Below are 12112 nucleotides of genomic sequence, written 5' to 3'. Positions count from 1 at the left end.
TGTGAATTTTTTGTGACTAAGAACCATTCTGCCACTCCCATGGAAGACTTCAGGTGACCTTTTTTCCACACTTATAAAAATAACTTCCTTGATATTAATATTTATATTAAGAATTTATGGCCGAGCATAGTAGCTCATGCCTGTAATCCCAGCACGTTGGGAGGCTGAGGCAGGCTGATCACGAGGTCAGGAGTTTGAGACCAGCCTGGCCAACATGGTGAAACCCCGTCTCTACTAAAAATACAAAAATAAGCTGGGTGTGGTGGTGCGTGCCTGTAATCCCAGCAACTCGGGAGGCTGAGGCAGGAGAATCACTTGAACCTGGGAGGTGGAAGTTTCAATGAGCCGAGATCGCACCATTGCACTTCAGCCTGGGCAATAGAGTGAGTGGGAGACTCCACCTCATAAAAAAAAAAAAGAAAGAAAGAATTTATACTATTGGGGCCGGGCGCGGTGATTCATGCCTGTAACCCCAGCACTTTGGGAGGTCAAGGCGGGCAGATCACGAGGTCAGGAGATCGAGACCATCCTGGCTAACACGGCGAAACCCCGTCTCTACTAAAAATACAAAAAATTAGCCGGGCGTAGTGGTGGGCACCTGTAGTCCCAGCTTACAGGCTGGCAGGCTGAGGCAGGAGAAAGGTGTGGGCCGAGATCATGCCACTGCACTCTAGCCTGGGCAAAAGAGCAAGACTCTGTCTCATAAAAAAAAAAAAAAGAATTTATGCTATTGTAAAATGTTTAACCATCTAGGAATCATTTCTGAGTGTGCTTACTGTAGTCATGACAATAACTGGAGATCCACTGAGTAGTTTGTTTCCGTAAGCTTGCAGTACAGCAGCTCCCTGGGGGAGTTAAGCCCACCCTCAGCTGTACTAATCAGGCTATTCTGGGGACCTGCAGAGGGATGGGGAAGAAAGAGCCTGAGAGATGGGTTGGTAGTGCTGGAGCTAGGAGGTGGAGAGCCTTGAGCATTTCTGGAAAGTAGGAAGAAGCACCCTGTTTGCATATCTGAATCTGCAACAGGGAGAGAAGGGTATGGCAAGGTCCAGGGAGTGGCAATCAGTCACTTCTGGGGTGTAGAGAAGTGTATGTTTAGAGCAACTTTTGTATCTTGGAAAAGGCAGTGGAAGCGTCTGTACTAGTCGGAGTAATCTGGAATGCAGATTGCCCCGCTCGCTGGATGCTTTGAAGAGTGAGTTCTCTTCTTCCCGCTAGTGTTAATTGCCTGTTGCAAAACAAGCTGAGGTGTAAGCATTGATGGATGGAATGTCTTACTTTCTCATTTGTGCAAAACTACAATTTCAACCTCTTCCCTGCCAATATACACAATAAATGACATCGCATCGTGCCAGTGATTTGGGAGAGAAGAGGCTTGGTATTGATAAAGGTAGTTGATAAAGGAGAAGAAAGAGCCTTGATATTGATAAGGTAGGTATTGAAATGGTAGTCACAGTACTGGCAACAGATTTCCAATCCTGCTTTGTGGGTTCATGGTTCCGTTGCAAGGCCCAGCTGACTTTCCTAGGCTGAAATGTGAGCAGAAGTGTCGTTTCTGGATGAAAGTTTAAGAGCCCACATGTGATCCTCTTTCCATGGCAACTAGTAAATTTTGAGAAGGTGACTGTTCAACCAGCCTGGGTCACCATGCTGGTATACTTAACTGGAACACTCAGTTAATCCATGAGGGACATGGAATGTGAGCAACTGATAAACCTTTGGGGTGAGAAGCCACTGAGCCAAACAGCCTGTCCTGTCTTGAAATCTTGTTTAAACTGTCATTGTATAAGGAAAATTAAGCAAAAGACTTTTTTTTTTTTTTTTTTTTTTTGAGACGGAGTCTCACTGTCACCGGGCTCGAGTGCAGTGGCACAATCTTGGCTCACTGCAGCCTCTACCCCTGGATTCAAGCGATTCTCCTGCCTCAGCCTCTTGAGTAGCTAGGCTACAAATGTGCGCCACCATGCCTAACTACTTTTTTTGTATTTTTAGTAGAGATGGGGTTTCACCATGTTGGCCAGGATGGTCTCCATCTCCTGACCTCATGATGCGCCTGCCTTGGCCTCCCAAAGTGCTGTAATTACAGGCATGAGCCACCTCGCCCAGCTGAGAAATAATTTTTAAAAACAGTAAGTCCTGTTACTGACGTACTTGTTCATCTGAAGTGGTTAATACAAACTCTCACGCAGTGGCTGTGTTTTATTACTTTTCAGTGTCCAGGACTTATTTCACAAACCTTTAAACAAGTTTACATTGTTGATAAAGGAAGTGCTCTGTTGCAAATTGTTTTAAGACACAGCTTATTTCTTTGTATTGAATGACAGGAAGAGATCTGTTGCTGGTAATAGAATATGCCTTAGATCTTACTTCCCCAGAACTGTCCTGGGCTCTTTGTTTAGTTCACTAGGTCTTTATCTCAGCCCCCTCATCAGTGTATAGAAGAAATAACACCACACAGTACCTGAGCAAATAAAAGCATTTTTAGGTTCTAGTGATAGGCTTCGCGCACACGTGTGTTTTTGAGATGGAGTCTCACTCTATCACCCCAGCTGGAGTACAGTGGCGCAGTTTTGGTTCACTGCAACCTCTGCCTCCTGGGTTCAAACGATTCTCCTGCCTTAGCCTCCTAAGTAGCTGGGACTATAGGTACATGCCATCACGCCCAGCTAATTTTTGTATTTTTCGTAGAGACAGGGTTTCGCCATATTTTGTTTGTTTTCTGAGACAGTCTTGCTCTGTCACCCAGGCTGGAGTGCAATGGCACAATCTCGGCTCACTGCAACCTCTGCCTCCTGGGTTCAAGCTATTCTGCCTCAGCTTCTCAAGTAGCTCAGATTATAGGCGCCAGCCACCACGCCTGGCTAATTTGTGTGTGTGGTTTTTTTTTTTTTTTTTTGAGGCGGAGTCTCCCTCTGAGCAAGAACAGAGAAAATTAAACATTAAGTAATGTTCTACCTCCTGTTTACCAGGCACTCTACTAGGAGATTTTTTTTTTTTTTTGAGACAGAATCTCGCTCTGTCACCCAGGCTGGAGTGCAGTGGCCGGATCTCAGCTCACTGCAAGCTCCGCCTCCCAGGTTTACGACATTCTCCTGCCTCAGCCTCCCGAGTAGCTGGGACTACAGGCGCCCGCCACCTCGCCCGGCTAGATTTTTGTATTTTTTAGTAGAGACGGGGTTTCACTGTGTTAGCCAGGATGGTCTTGATCTCCTGACCTTGTGATCCGCCCATCTCGGCCTCCCAAAGTGCTGGGATTACAGGCTTGAGCCACCGCGCCCGGCCTAACTTGTGTGTTTTTAGTAGAGGTGGGATTTCGCCATGTTGGCCAGGCAGATTTGCCTCCCAAAGTGCTGAGACTACAGGCACCACCACACCCGTCCTAAAACACTTAATGGATGACCTCTTTAGCAAAATGAAGGTATCCACATATTTTAGAGATAATTTGAGTCCTTGTGCATACAGGCACTGTACTACTGCTAGAGATGCTGTGAGCAGAACAAAGTTTGCAGAACAAGTGCTCATCAAACTAGCCCATGTGGTCCCTTCCACTTCCCAGGTCCTTTGTAGTTTGGTTGGTGCTGCGTGGCTAACTCACATCATGTGCTGTGTGCCCTCCTTGTCATTGTCTCTGTTTCATGGAGGTATTGGAAGCTGTGTGTTAAAGTGGCATAGTCAGAAGAGAGGAGGGATCCTGGATCTCTGTGTCATGGATAGAAGAAGAGCTCCCACCCCCAAAATCAAATTTTGTGTAAACAGATAAGTTGAGATTTGGGAGTTTTTTGTTTTGTTTTGCCAGTAGCCTAATATGAAATATCCTAATAAGGCAGTTGTGGCCCTTCATAAAACTGGTGACTGCTTTCCATAGGGGGCCTGGGCTAGTCTGGCCATGGAAAGCTCATTTGAATTGAGATCTGAATGGGAGAAAAGCTACCCTGCAGACAGAAGACATCCTGTGTTATAGCCTGAGGCAGGCAAAGGCAAGACATCCAACAGCTTTTCCTGGACATCACCATTAAGGACACTGGGTGGCCTACAGGGTGCATTCAACTTCCTGTGTTAGGTATAACTTTTACTTTCAGAAAAGTATATACGTGCAAGTCAGTAACATAACAATGTCAGTAACATTTACAGGAATAATGTTGGATTGCCTTAAAATATCAAAAACATTCTTCTACAATTTAATGCTTTAATAAACTGCGACACACTCACCTGATCATGACCTGCTGCAGTTGGAACCAGTCTCCAGCGCAGGGCTTCTCAGCCTTTAATGCGCAAATAAATGAGAGGAGGGGGTTCTTGTTAAAATGCAGATTCTGATTCATGGGTCTGGAATAGGCACAAGACACTTTTATTTCTTGAGACTGGGTTACTCTGTTACCCAGGCTGGAGTGTAGTGGCGCTGTCTTGGCTCACTGCAACCTCCACTTCCCGGGTTTCAGTGATTCTCCTGTCTCAGCCTCCCAAGTACCTGGGACTACGGGTGTGCATCACCACACCCAGCTAATTTTTGTATTTTTATTAGAGACGGGCTTCACCGTGTTGGCCAGAATGGCCTTGATCTCCTGACCTCGTGATCAGCCCGCCTTGGCCTCCCAAAGTGTTGGGATTACAGGCGTGAGCCACCGTGCCCAGCCACTTAAAAAAAAAAATTTAAACTTGGTTCCATAGGCCAAAACCAGTAAGAGCAAATCCTGCAGGCCAAATGCATGTAGAGGAATTTTGATTTAACATTTGAAATAATTTACAACTGAAAATGACCATATGGAAGTGCAGACTGTATTAAGTAAGGGGGTGTAGCAAGGGTACTAGTAAAAGAACTCCAAACACCCTTTTACCCTGCTGGGGTTCAATAACCAGTCAAATCTAGCAAGTTAGTGATTGATAAACCATCACGCATGCAACGTTGAAAGGCCCAGTCCTTTCTTTAGTCTGATTTTTGAAGTATTCTAATAATAACAGCTATTATTCTATTAAGCCAGTAAGTCTTCAGTAAACATATTTCTGTTATGATGGGTGGCGTGAGGGAAGTGGTTGAGTTTGAGAGGACACATGTGATTTCAAAAGCATTGAATGTAGAACTTTTTGCTCGGAATCGCAGCCCCATTATTGTCTTTCACCACTGCATACTGCTGGGTGCCCCGTACGTCTCCCTTCAATCCCATTGTTATTCTCCCCATCGAGGCTTGTCAACTGCCTCCTTCCATCACACCCTAAAGACCATCTATGAGCTAAACTTTAGTCTTAATCTATTTCTCATGCCATCTCTTTTTTATGGAGATCTAATTTACATACCCTAAAATTCACCCTTTTAGAGGGTACAATTTAGTGGTTTTAAAAATACAATGTTGGGGAGGGGCGCGGTGGCTCAAGCCTGTAATCCCAGCACTTTGGGAGGCCGAGACAGGCGGATCACGAGGTCAGGAGATCGAGACCATCCTGGCTAACACGGTGAAACCCCGTCTCTACCAAAAAATACAAAAAAACTAGCCGGGCGAGGTGGCGGGCAACTGTAGTCCCAGCTCCTTGGAAGGCTGAGGCAGGAGAATGGCGTGAACCCGGGAGGTGGAGCTTGCAGTGAGCTGAGATCCGACCACTGCACTCCAACCTGGGCGACAGAGCGAGACTCCATCTCAAAAGAAAAAAAAAAAATACAATGTTGGCTGGGCTCATGCCTGTAATCCCAGCACTTTGGGAGGCCAAGGCAGGTGGATCACCTGAGTTCAAGAGTTTGAGACCAGCCTGGCCAACATGTTGAAACCCCAGTTCTACTAAAAATACACAAAAATTAGCCTGGTGTGGTGGCATGCACCTGTAGTCCCAGCTACTCAGGAGGCTAAGGCAGGATAATTGCTTGAACCCGGGAGACGGACGCTACGGTGAACCAAGATCACACCACTGCACTGCAGCCTAGATGATCGAATGAGACTTTGTCTCATAAAAAAACAAAACAGGCTGGACACGGTGCCTCGTTCCTGTAATCCCAGCACTTTGGGAGGCCGAGGTGGGTGGATCACCTGAGGTCAGGAGTTCGAGACCAACCTGACCGACATGGAGAAACCCCGTCTCTACTAACATATACAAAATTAGCCGGGTACATGCCTGTAATCCCAGCTACTTGGGAGGCTGAGGCAGGAGAATCGCTTGAACCCAGGAGGCGGAGGTTGCGGTGAGCAGAGATCACACCATTGCACTCCAGCCTGGCCAACAAGAGTGAAACTCTGAACCCCGTCTCAAAAACAAACGAACAAACAAAAAACCGGAAAGAGTATGCAGTACTCACCACTAACTCGAGAACATTTTCATCACCACCCCCCTATCACCCCAAAAACCACTATACCCATTGGCAGTCACTCCCCATTTCTGTTTCCCTAGCCCCTGGCAACCACTAACCCATGCTACTACTACATAGAGACAGGATTTCTGTCTATGGATTTGCCTGTTCTGGACACTTCATATAAATGGAATTGTATAATCTGGCTTTTTGTGACTGGTTTCTTTGACTTAGCATAATGTTTTCAAGTTTCATCTGTGCTGTAGCATTTATCCGTACTTCATTTCTTTCAATGGATGGACAGTGTTTTATTGCAGGGGTCCTCAACCCAGGCTGGAGTGCAGTGGCATGATCTTGGCTCACTGCAACCTCTGCCTCCTGGGTTCAAACAATTTTTGTGCCTCAGTCTCCTGAGTAGCTGGAATTACAGGCGCTGGAATTGTGTGTTTTTTTGGGGTTTTTTTTTTTTTTTTTTTTTTTGATACAAAAATGTAAGCCGGGCACAGTGGCTCACGCCTGTAATCCCAGCATTTTGGGAGGCCAAGGCGGGTAGATCACCTGAGGTAGGGAGTTCGAGACCAGCCTGACCAACATGGAGAAACCCTGTCTACTAAAAATACAAAATTAGCTGGGCGTGGTGGCGCATGCCTATAATCCCAGCTACTTGGGAGGCTGAGGCAGAAAAATTGTTTGAACCCGGGAGGCAAAGGTTGTGGTAGGCTAAGATCATGCCATTGCACTGTAGCCTGGGTAACAGGGGCAAAACTCCCATCTCAACGAAAAAAAAAAAAAAAAGTAAAATTACCAAAGACATTTTGGACTGAATATTAGATGATATTAGTGAATCACTGTAAATTTCCTTGGATGTGATCATTGTATTTAGGAGAATATTCTTTAAACGTTTTTTTTGTTTTAATTTTTTTGAGACAGGGTGTCAGTCTGTTGCCCAGGCTGGAGTGCAGTGGCATGATCTTGGCTCACTGCAACCTCTACCTCCTGGGTTCAAGCAATCCTCCTGCCTCTGCCTCCCAAGTAGCTGGGATTACAACCGTGGGCCACCATGCCCAGCTAAGAGGAGAATGCTCTTATTTGTAGGAAATGCATGTTAAACCTTTGGGGGGCTGAAGTGTGATATCTACTATATATCAAATATGGGAAAATTATAACAAAATTCAAATCTAGGTATGTGGGTGATGGGTAGACATTCATTGTTCTGTTCTATTATTTCAACTTTTCTCTGTGTTTGAAGTTTTTCATATAAAAAGGTAGGAGACGTCAGGTGCGGTGGCTCACGCCTATAATCCCAGCACTTTGGGAGGCTAAGGTGGGTGGATCACTTGAGGTCAGGAGTTTGAGACCCTGTCTGGTGAGCTCCTGGCAGAGTTCAGGTGAAACCCCGTCTCTACTAAAAATACAAAAATTAGCCAGGAATGGTGGTGGGCGCCTGTAATCCCAGCTACTCGGGAGGCTGAGGCAGGAGAATTACTTGAACTCAGGAGGTGGAGGCTGCAGTGAGCTGAGATTGCATCACTGCACTCCAGCCTGGGCAACAAAGCAAGACTCCATCTCAAAAAAAAAATGTTAGGAGAGAAATATTATTTTTTCACATCTCACTAGCTATCTAGAATACAGTCAGGAAGGGAAAAAGCTTGGAAACTCTGCTGTCCATAGCAGCAAAAGGCACTGAGGGGCTGGGGAACTAGAAGGATGGTGTATATGTATGTATGGGCAGGGGTCGGGGGGATGCTGCATAAAAGCCAGGGAAATGAAAAAATCCAAAGATGAAGTGCTGGCTAATATAAGCCAAGTCGGCATTTTATTATAAATAGTGATCAAAGAGAATTAATGGTGGCCACCCAGGTTCCCAGCTCTTTCATCACAAGCTTCTTGTGTGACTACATAAAGAACCTCATTCTGCTGAAGAAGAACCTCATCTTAAATCACCTCATTCCAACAGCCTGAGAAGCATAGGAGTACATTGTGGTGCCAGAACCAGGTGCCCTGGTGCCACCTGCGATCCCAGCTACTGCTACCTAGAAGGCTGGAGGATTGGTTGAGTCCAGGAGTTTGAGACCAGCCTGGGCAACCTAGAAAGATCAATTTATTTATTTATTTATTTAGTTATTTATTTATTTATTTAATTTGAGACAGGGTCTGGTTCAGTCACCCAGGCGGGAGTGCAGTTGTGGATCTTGGCTCATTGCAACCTCTGCCTCCCAGGCTAAAGCCATTCTCCAACCTCAGCCTTCCAATTAGCTAGGACCACAGACTCCCACAAACATGCCTGGCTAATTAAAAAATTTTTTCTGTAGAGATGGGGGTCTCCTCACTATATTGCCCAGGCTGATCTCCAACTCCTGAGCTCAAGCGATCCTCCCACCTCGGCCTCCCAAAGTGGGATGACTGGCATGAGCCACCGCGCCTAACCTGAGACCCTGTTACACACACCCACACACTCCAAAGAGTGCCAATGACACGCTGCTGCATGAGCCTGCGAGGAATGGGAGTACAGGGTGGCTGGATGCTCCAAGCTGCATGTTGTGAGGTTGTAGAAATAACTGATACTAGCGCTCGGCAGGCGACCCGCGGGCCAGGCGTCACAGGTGGCTTCTCCGGGCACGTTGCGCGCGGGTGTCGCTGCTGCCTGTGGGCCCCGGCCGAGCCTTCGTGCACCCCAGCTCAGGAGGGCCCTCCTGGACCCTGGAGTGGTCCCTCGTCGCGGAGAAGCCAGATGGGGCCCAGCGGCGGCTCGTTGGGGACGGGATCCAGCGCTTTGAGAGGCGGCTTCACGCTGGTGGGGATGAAAACGCTGCAGGCGCACAGCGGGAAAACCCTGCTACCCAAGGCCTGCGAAGGGTCCAGTGTGGTCCCGCGCCCCGGGACCACATGGGGAGACTTCAGCGCCCACATCAGCAGGAACCTCTTCCAGGCAAGAAACTCTGTGGAGGGGGCTCGGAGACGGATCCCGCTGTGGTTCCCGATCAGGGACCTGGTGAGCTGGGCACGGCGCCAGCACAGCTGCGGCCACCCAGCCTGAGGCCCAGGCCACCCTCCCAACTCCCTCGGTCAGCAAGAACCCAGGCCCACACCCATATCTGCCTCTCCCAAACCGCTTCCCTGTTCACCTCTGCCCCGCCCCAGCCCAGAGGAGTTTGAGCCACCAACTTTAGTACCTGTAATCTCAGCTACGCGGAAGGCTGAGGCAGGAGGATCCCTTGAGTCCAAGAGTTCAAGATCAGCCTGGGCAATGCAGAGAGACTCCATCTTTAAAATATAATATTTTTTTTCATAGGCATGCACCACCCCACCTGGCTAATTTTTCTATTTTTAGTAGAGATGGGGTTTCACCATGTTGGCCAGACTGGTCTTGAACTCCTGACCTCAAGTGATCTACCTGCTGTGGCCTCCCAAAGTGCTGGGATTACAGATGTGAGCCGCTGCACCTGGCCCCTAGAATTTTTAAATGGAATAAGGTAGGAGTCTCTCCAAAGAGGGAGTTTTCTTTGAAGATTACATCTTGGTCAGTGGATTCATCAAGAAACGTAGGAGGGTTTCCTGTACTGAAGTTGTTTGAACTCTGCTCTTCACCCCAACCCTTCTCCAGGTCTTAGTAGGTCTGAGCTGGGTGGGCAGCTGTCACCTTACTCTTCTCACTTGCCTGGAGTTCATAATGGAGCCTGCTTTCCCCAGAGGCTTCACCCATGGCCAAGTCAGAAGAAGATAGTCCAGGGGCCCAGTGTGGTGGCTCACACCTGTAATCCCAGCACTTTGGGAGGCTGAGGCAGGAGGATTGCTTGAGTCTAGGAGTTTGAGACCAGCCTGGGCAGCATAGAAAGACCCCATCTATTTTTTTTTTTTTTGAGATGGAGTCTCGCTCAGTTGCCCAGGCTGGAGTGCAGGGGCTCGATTTCAGCTCACCACAACCTCTGCCTCCCAGGTTCAAGTGATTCGCCTGCCTCAGTCTCCTGAGTAGCTAGGACTACAGGCATGTGCCACCATACCCGGCTAATTTTTCTATTTTTAGTAGAGACGGGGTTTCCCTATGTTGGCCAGGCTGGTCTCTAACTCCTGACCTCGTGATCTGCCCGCCTCGGCCTCCCAAAGTGCTGGGATTATGGGCGTGAGCCACCACGCCCAGCCACAAGACCCCATCTTTACAAAAAATACAAAAAATGAGGTGGGTATGGTAGTGCAAGCCTGTAGTCTCAGCTAGCTATTCATGGGGCTGAGGTGGGAGGATCACTTGAGCCTGGGAGGTCAAGGCTACAGGGAGTTATCTATGATCATGTTACTGTTCTCCAGATTGGGTGGCAGAGTGAGACCATATCTCTTAAAAAAAAAAAGAAAAGAAAAGGAAAAAAAAAAAAAAAAGATAGTCCAGAGAACCCAAGGAGCACTGCCTCAGCCTTTTCTGTGGGCCAGGCAACCCGAGGCCTTTCCAGGATTGGTCATCATGAGTGACACACAGCATCCCTCCAACATCCAGTCAATTTCATATCCCTCTGTTCCTATGCCCTGGAAATTATGCTGCATTAACCATGTGTGATTTGATCTTGGAACCTGTTAGGAAATTATTCTAGAAATGGCGTTTGTCAGAACATGCTGGCACCAAGAAGCTGTAAAAGGTCCTTTCTGGGGCTGAAGGGCACAGGGCTTGGAATAGCGGCAGGAAGGGTTTTGCGAACCCTCTTTCTGAAGAGACACCACCCCAGAATTTCACATCCCCCACCATAACTCTTCCCTGGGCAGGCTAAGTGGCAGGCACCAGCCGCAGGGGCTCTGTGAGGTTGGGTGTAGGTAGTTCCGGGCTGTTTGCTCTGTGGATGGACAACGAAGTCCTTTACCATCGCTTCTTGTGAGGACAGTGCTTTGACATGTGCATTTTCAGATAATGTGAGTTTCTCAAGAATTTCTTTATGTCATCAAGCGTACTTGTGCCAACACATGGAATAGAGAAGGGCTTTATTCTCAAGGAACTAGTAGGCCACAGGGAAGATGCGCCCCTTTCCACCTCTTCCCAGGTGGCAAGGCCTTAAATCCCAAACCAAGTGTCCAGACACTGAGCTTCAGTTCCCTGATGGCTGCTGAACAACATGACAATGATTCCCTATCACCTTTGTCTTGCTTTTATATCTTTTTTTTTTTGAGATGGAGTCTTGCTCTGTCGCCTAGGCTGGAGTGCAGGGGCGCAATCTCGGCTCACTACAGCCTCTGCCTCCTGGGTTCCAGCGATTCTCCTGCCTCAGCCTCCTGGGTAGCTGGGATTACAGGCACATGCCACCACACCCGGCTAATTTTTTGTATTTTTAGTAGCGACGGGGTTTTGCTATGTTGGCCAGGCTGGTCTTGAACTCCTGACCTCAGGTGATCCTCCCACCTCAGCCTCCCAAAGTACTGGGATTACAGGCATGAGCCACCGCGCCAGGCCTGGTTTTATATTTTCAAAGCATTTTCACAGCCATTCCCTCTCTTGGTCCTCACAAGTGTTTAATTAAGTAACGGCATCATATGCTTGAGCAAAGGGAATTCACAGAGGTGTGTGACTTGCCCAAGGATACATAGTGCCCAAGCCTAGGGGTTTGAGTCTCACACCATCACCCTCTCCTTCTATCATGGGCCACGTTTGTCCAGGTGGGTTGCAGAGAGCTGTGGGCCCCTGCCTTGACTTGTTGACTAAGTGGGTGAGCCTGGGCACGTGCACACACACTGCCAAGTACCTGCACCCAAACACAGGAGGCCGCTATATTGGTGACAGACTTAGGAAGTTGGTTTTTCTGGTAGATGTCCTGGTAGAGACAGTTGATTGAGTGAGGAAGGACCTGTGGATATGGCTGCGGTACC

Source organism: Macaca fascicularis, chromosome 3 (assembly GCF_037993035.2).
Source record: "Macaca fascicularis isolate 582-1 chromosome 3, T2T-MFA8v1.1".
NCBI lineage: Eukaryota > Metazoa > Chordata > Mammalia > Primates > Cercopithecidae > Macaca > Macaca fascicularis.
Note: the sequence above shows the minus strand (reverse complement) of the source record.